This window comes from Amblyomma maculatum, chromosome 3, assembly GCF_055883805.1.
Source record: "Amblyomma maculatum isolate TAMU_Amacu chromosome 3, ASM5588380v1, whole genome shotgun sequence".
Taxonomy (NCBI): Eukaryota; Metazoa; Arthropoda; class Arachnida; order Ixodida; family Ixodidae; genus Amblyomma; species Amblyomma maculatum.
In genome coordinates, this window is record NC_139346.1 from 147039580 (window position 1) to 147046837 (window position 7258).

The 7258-nt window shown below is 44.3% G+C and overlaps 1 long non-coding RNA gene across 1 annotated transcript; it reads right to left on the reverse strand.

The window, feature by feature from the left end:
• Nucleotides 1-2687: 2687 nt before the first annotated feature.
• On the reverse strand, nucleotides 2688-6792 carry LOC146196342 (uncharacterized). Its single transcript, XR_014705636.1, has 2 exons — nucleotides 6661-6792; nucleotides 2688-2838 (listed from the first exon to the last, which is right to left on the reverse strand). It is a non-coding gene; the product is annotated as an uncharacterized LOC146196342 (long non-coding RNA).
• Between the last annotated feature and the right edge of the window lie 466 nt (nucleotides 6793-7258).

Genomic DNA, 7258 nt, shown 5'->3' on the forward strand with positions numbered 1-7258 from the left:
TTAAGAAAAAAAAAAGAAATCTGGAAATGTAGTTGCCGTTGAGGAGCTGGGGCATTTGTGGGGAACTCAGGTGGTACTACAAGCCGAGCTTTCTCAGGGCCTATTCTACAATCTTAATGAGCGCCGTCAACGCAAAGTCTCACAGATATTTCATTATTGGAAGTTTTCTTTAGTATCGAGTATCTTCAAAATACACGATACTTTAAAAATCTATTTTCGATACCGATACTCCGATACTTTCATTTTCCCCACGATACCTAATGCCGATACATAAAAAGTATCTAAAGATAGTATCGAAGATACATGTATCTTCGATACTCCCCATGACTGCTCGCACTAACTAGTGGAGCACGGCGCTGCTCATGTGGTCAGGCGGCGACCCGACTGCGGAGAGCGCACGCGCCAAGCAGGCTGCGGCGGCGCAAAGTCATGTGATGCGTTGCCAAGGTGTCGGCGCAGCTGAGGTCAAATGAAGGTCAACTTTCTGGCTACGACGAAGCTCCGCTCGACTAGGTTAGTAAATCTTTCGCTGGAATGGTGTCAAGACGGTTAAAAGGAAGAGGAGCCTAAACATTCAGCTTTCAGTTGGCTCTGATAGTTTTTCTGAAACAGCAGTCATTTGGGCAAACAATCCTCAAGTGTCTCTTCACAGAGAAAAAATTGGCTTAGGTTTGACCAATAGCCATCCCGGGTAGAACTGTGGAAGCAACATCTCTGGCGAACTCGGCGGTGGCCCTGGCGCGTGCGCAGCTGGCGCGGCGGCGGCGGCACCTGTGGGTCACCCACGCAGCGGAGGAGTCGGCGGCTCTGACGCGGCTCTCCGGCTGTGCTCTAGGTGACGTCACTTGCTCTTCGCGCATGCGCAACTTTGCTTATCGGGGGTTCCGCGAAAAGGCTCAGTGACAAGTATAATGTTGCTTCCGCAACGAAATTACGGCTCAGTTTCAGATCTATGAACACTTGTCCCTAAGCCAGAGCGGGATACCTCTTGGGTAAGTTACTGAGGCTAGGTCGTCGAGACGACAATAGTGCGTATATTGGACTTCAAAAGATAAGAACTTAGGCTCATAGCGAAGATCATCTCAGTAGTCTAGTCGAGAATCAAGTACTGCAATAACAGGCGGTTCGCCAGGAGAAGATGACGATATCGCTTTATTCTCGTGGAGTTTTTGAGGCAAGCATTGTGTGCCTCGAGTCAACATACAAACTTTTGACAAGGGATGCAGACTTTAGTATGTTGAGAATACGATAGCCCAGAACGAAGGCTTTATTTTTTATAATGTCAGTACTTCTATGAATCACGAGAAACGTGAAATTCAAGCTTCAAGAAGATTTCAATGGAAGCCCAAGTTCTTTTTAAGCGTAGTTATTCGACAAGCGATCACCAGCGCCCCAGGACACACTATAGTTCAATAACGGGATAACTGTTATATTATTTTAAATAAACTATCTTCCTAATTACAATTGTATTCTTAGTATATTCAAGAATCTGTCCCTCACCACGCAACCAGAAAAAAAAAAGATGATCTGTAATTGCGCAATTTTAATTTCTTTTAATTTTTGGAAAAATGGCTGCGAAAAAGACAGGACGAAAAAACAAAAAGCTATTCTTGTATAGCGTATTCTCCGTCTGCATCCAACCTAATTGATTAGTTCTTTGTTTTTTCCTCGTTGTTCTTTTGTTCTTGACTTTTCCTGTGTTTCTTCTTGCTGCGTATGCATGAGTTTTATTTTTATTTTTTGAGTTTTTGAATTTGGGGGTGGGGGTGCCGTTTTCCTTTATTTTCTTATGAAGTCTAGTTATTTACCATCTTGTTAATGCGTGCGCGACGTTTTAATTAAAGTGGGAATTTCGCGATCTAGGATCCAAGTTTCATTCTACATATACTCGTCACAGAGCTGTTTGACGACCCTTGTTGCACACAAATTTACTATCCACCCTCCTTGCACTATTCATATCGGTAAGTTCCTAGAGAATATGTAAATAAACAAATAAAGACTATAGCAGAACCGGGCTTCACTGGTGACTATGTAACCAGGTTCGAATCCACTTCATCCCCAAGGTGGATGCCCTGCTTGCACCGTTAACTGTCGTGACCTGTGTCACGCAAAAATGTATCCGAGCCCCTAGTTCTCATCGTTCAAGGACCCAGCTTGCCGTCGCACCGTTGTTTGCGTCCGGCACAACAGCCTAATTATCGACACCCCAGACGGCAGCTAATGTGAGCAGAGAGGATGCACAGACGCCCCGTTGAGGTCAAAGCCGGTCGATAAACTCATAAGGCCAGCCTCCTTTGTCTGGCAGGCTTCTAATCAAGTGCTCGGATAACGTAGCAAACAGCTGCGCTTCTGTGTGCCTGCGGCTTAGGCGAAACCAGACGCTTGATCGACGAGACAGCCTTGCTCAGGTTCGATGGCAGCCCGCATGCTGCAAGCGCGAGCCGTAACGAGCAAGCAATGTCCGGCAATCATCAGCGCTCTGCTCGATGCAGAAGAAGGGGCATGAAGACAGAGTCGCCTTCAAGCTATGTTGCGCAGACGGAATAAGATAAAATCGTCGACTCTCAATTCTCCTTGATGAGAGATCGAATCATGCGTCCTTTGTACCCGCATCACAGGCATTGGCGTCGCCATTTCTAAAGAAGAAAGGGCCGACTTCAGTAAGCCACAGAACCGAGTCACGTGAACACAGGTGTAGACCTTTAATCGGTAAAAAGACTAAAGCCCTTGAGTTTCATTGTCTCTGATTCATTGGCTCGTTCCAGGCACCTTAGGGCGTAGGTCACGCACCGCATCTTGAACTCTAGTATGCCGGGCTTCAGAGATTCTTGAGTTTGTCTAGTAAAAACAAAGGGAAGGATTTCAGTTAGAGAGCCAACATGTTTTTAAATGCCTGAGTATTTCTGCGAGTTGCTTGGATGACGCCTTTATACCCTCTTTATCTGAAGAAACGTTTTGCGTTAAAGGTTTACAACTGCTGAGGACATCTTGAAAAACGGGACCATTAGTGGCGTCATTGTTAATCTTGCGTTGAGAGATACTCTTATTGCCGCTGGTTCGCAAACTGCTCAGACCATAAAAGATCATATCGGTACCATTAGAAAAAATGTAAAACTGATAGCGTTCAAATCCAAGGGTGAAATGTATTGCAGGAGGCCCCATAGAGCTCCGTAATATTATCATTCGGTGTCATGTTACCCTAGCAATTACATTTGGATATTCCTCAAAACAGCGCTGCGATTTATACGGTCTTGGAAAAGAGCAGCAATCTCCCGCTGTTTGGAACGGGTCAAACAGTTCTGTTGCCTAGATATTGGCACAATATCTCTCCTTGAATCACCTTCGTTAATGAGGTATGCTTCCGCTCTAAATGTATGCTTGCTTGGTTCATTACTAAAATATTAAAAGCGCGGGAGAAACGTAATGCTATTTCCTGCGTCTGTGCACTGTAATCAAAACGAACGCTAAAGCACGAGTATCTTAATGACGACTGTGCTTTTATGTGCGAGACAGTTGCATGTGATTCAAATTACATATTGTGTTTCTTAACTGGTTTCATCGCTGCTCGTTTGTTGAAGCGCTCTCTTATTGGGATCAATACGACCAAGTATAGTGTTTATAAAGTAACGATAGCTCATATATAAGTATCTGTGTGCGGTAAGCGCCGCTAGAGGAATTAACTGGCATTACAAACAAGCTGCACTTAGAATCTCTCTGGCGAAATTATCCGAAAATTTTCTTTCTTATTTCCCAAGCTTTTTTCTGCGATGGCCTCTAATTGCGACACACTTGCATAAATTAAAAAAAGACTAATCGCAATTACCGCAGAGATGACATAATTTTTTTCCTCCTGCGTTGGAGCTCGAATTTGTTTTATTGAGGATAAATACACGACCATGTCATAGATATGGGGCTGGCAGATTCATGCAGTGCTGTGATAAGAGTCATCCCGTTATGTTTTGAACTACGCATATAAATTTTAGTTTTACAAGCAATTCCATTTTGGCCAATACAGAGGGAAAAATGAATTTACGAATGGGAAACGCAGAGTGCTAGGGTCGGAAAAATTAATATCTGGCCGGAGAGTTTGAGCTGGAAAAGAAGGGGATCGTCATGTGCCACGATATGGTGAGAAAGGGAGTGAAAATATGTACAGGCACATTAGTTCCAATCACAATCGCGAGCAAATGCCCAAGACAAGAACACGCTCACATTTCCTGGATACATTTCCAACTCACGGGCCCAGCGCCTGCTATAGGTCTTCCGGGACCTCCCTGCTGCCGAAACAATTTTACGAATGGGATAATTATAGCATTTCGCGAACATATTAAGGGCTCATCAATCGTACCTTTACCTTTTCAGTAATGCTATAAGTGACAAATTTCGGAGTGCCGTGCTTGGTTTAAAGGTAAGTACTTGATATGGAAGCAACACCTTATTGTTGTTTACGCTGCAAGTATGCATAGAAGCGCTGAAATTAACGGGGAACAGAAAATGCCACTGCCGAATCTAGCCTTCTAAGACGGGTATGTGTAGCGCCTGACTTAGTTTAGCATGCCTCCGTCACAATCCTTATAAAGTTCGAGACACGATAAGTTGCGTCCGCTCTAGAAAAATGCAATCAGTATAGATTCTGTTCTAAAAGCTTCTAGGCTTTTTTTACTTCATTAGTATTCTTTTTGTTTGAGCTAGCAGTGTCGAGGAGACTAGGGATTCAATGAAACATTATCTTGCGGCCTTGGTCATAAGCAGCTCAAGTGAAGCGGTGTCTCCGTGGCCTGTAAAACTACAGCCGAACTTGTTACTCTACATCAAGTTTGAGAGCAGCGCAATAGCGGTGCACAAGTGTCTCGTCCAGGGTCCCTTTTTTATATTCCGCAGGCTTTCTTTGGAACGTGGAAAAATGCATGTGAGATATGTCACGTAGAAAACAACCTATTCAGACGTTCTTGAAGGAGCTCTATACAGCTTTGTGCAGCAGACTTGAGGTCGGCAGCCCATGCTTAAAAAAGTGAGCAAATAAATATTAATTATTCAGTTAGTTGGTGAAAATAGAAATTGTCCGAGAAACTCTAAGCTACTACTAACATTATGCATTCAGCTCTATTCACATGTGAAGTGCTTTTAACTTTTAAAACCCGTGACCAAATTAAGTAGGACAACACTTATACCTCGCTGTATCACCGAGAGAGCGTTAATGAGGCCTTCTAACGGCGACGGTGATGACGTCCGCACAAGTAGTCTCTACAAGATTCTCTACGGGCACCCGATATGAGATGGTAGGGGCAAATCAATCGATGCACATATATGTTAATATTCATTCACTATTATGTAAACAAAAGAGGAAATTTCAGGAAACAAATTAAGCCCCAGATCTAAGCAGTTGCTTCAGGAAGCTTCGCTCGCAAATCTAGGTGAACCGTCGAATATAATGGCGAAGTCCTTAGTACGCACGGAGCCAATTAGTTTCGATTGTTCATAGCGCTACTACTCCATTGAAGGTAGTTAGAATTAAAATCTGTCACATTAATATGAATAGCTATGCAACAATGCATCGCTGAAGCTTCAGGTGGCAATCGTCAGCGTCGTCTCCAGTTGAGTGAGGTCGAAAAGACTGGTCCTTTTAGCGTTAATGAGAACCAAATGTGTTGGTTTGTGCTGCGTGGCTGCATATCTTTGCAAACGTTCCCAGTGCCGTTGTATGCACGGTAGCACTCGCGTCGTCTGCTTTCTGATAAACGAATGTACTCAGAATTGCGGAATTCAAATGGCATATTGGGCTCGGAATCACATGGTGTTGGAGTTTTGGACTACTGCCTTTGCCAGGTACTGGACTTCTGCTTTTAAAGCAATCGCAAGTCCCTCAGGTAGCCGTGGAGCACGTGCATCGTGACACCAGAGGTGGTAAGTTGGAGCACCCTAGTGCAATAATGCAGAACCTTAAGACCGACTTAAATGAGTCCAAAAACTGAACATTCCTCGCCGTTCACGTGTTCGTGCCAGAAGTAACTCCCGCACTGAATTAAGAAACTTTTCTGGCATATATCTGACCTGCTGACTGGTGAGCAGAAAATTCAAGGTAAAATGAGGGGCCCGTTATGATACAATTAAAAGAATGAACAGTCTATGCGAGTCCAAAGTAAACGTACTGTACATAATTTTTTTGTGTGCGTTTTGTAGTTGTTCTTGACCAGGATTATTCCTGTGAAGATTTTAGGAGGAAAGAATATTAATGCAAAGCAGAAGGAAACACAAAATCATCGCATGACTAATTATGGTCAAGATGAACTACTAAACACACACACACACACACACACACACACACACACACACACACACACACACACACACACACACACACACACACACACACACACACACACACACACACACACACACACACACACACACACACACACACACACACACACACACACACACACACACACACACACACACACACACACACACACACACACACACACACACACACACACACACACACACACACACACACACACACACACACACACACACACACACACACACACACACACACACACACACACACACACACACACACACACACACACACACACACACACACACACACACACACACACACACACACACACACAAAAAAATGTCCCACACGTTTACCTTGGATTCTCATAGACTGTTCGCTTCTTAAACTGCTGACTGTCGGGCATTTTGATATCGTCAACGGGAGAGGCAGCCAAACTGGAGCGTCGTACGATGGCAATGGCTCTTGACGATAGCACGTCACTCAACGTCAGATGAGGTGGATAATACGGCTGCATACGACTAATAATTTGCGGCACAGTTTGAGACCGCAGCAGGTGTCGCTGTACTGGATTACGGGTCAAGCTGCTGTGGCAACTGAGCTGACGCTAGCTGCGACGTGATTAATCATATTCTTCGTTCTGTGGGATTCAAGGTATTCTTGTTGGAAACTTCCTTTGCAGCGACAGATAGGTACAGCCGTTTCTTGTTCAGTTGAATTTTCTTCAATCACCTTCTCGTGGCCAAGACTCTCGTTATAAAATCTATGACAGTTTTTAGCCGTCCGTTCGTGAGCACCTGAGCAGCTGACGTATTGATAGTCTTTGTCTTCCAGGTATCACGCACCTCATCTCACCTTACCGCGCCTGCAGTACGCAGACGTGCCGCAGTATCGACGGCAAGATACCAACTTTTCGCAAACGTATTCAACTGCTTTGAAAATTACACAGAAAAG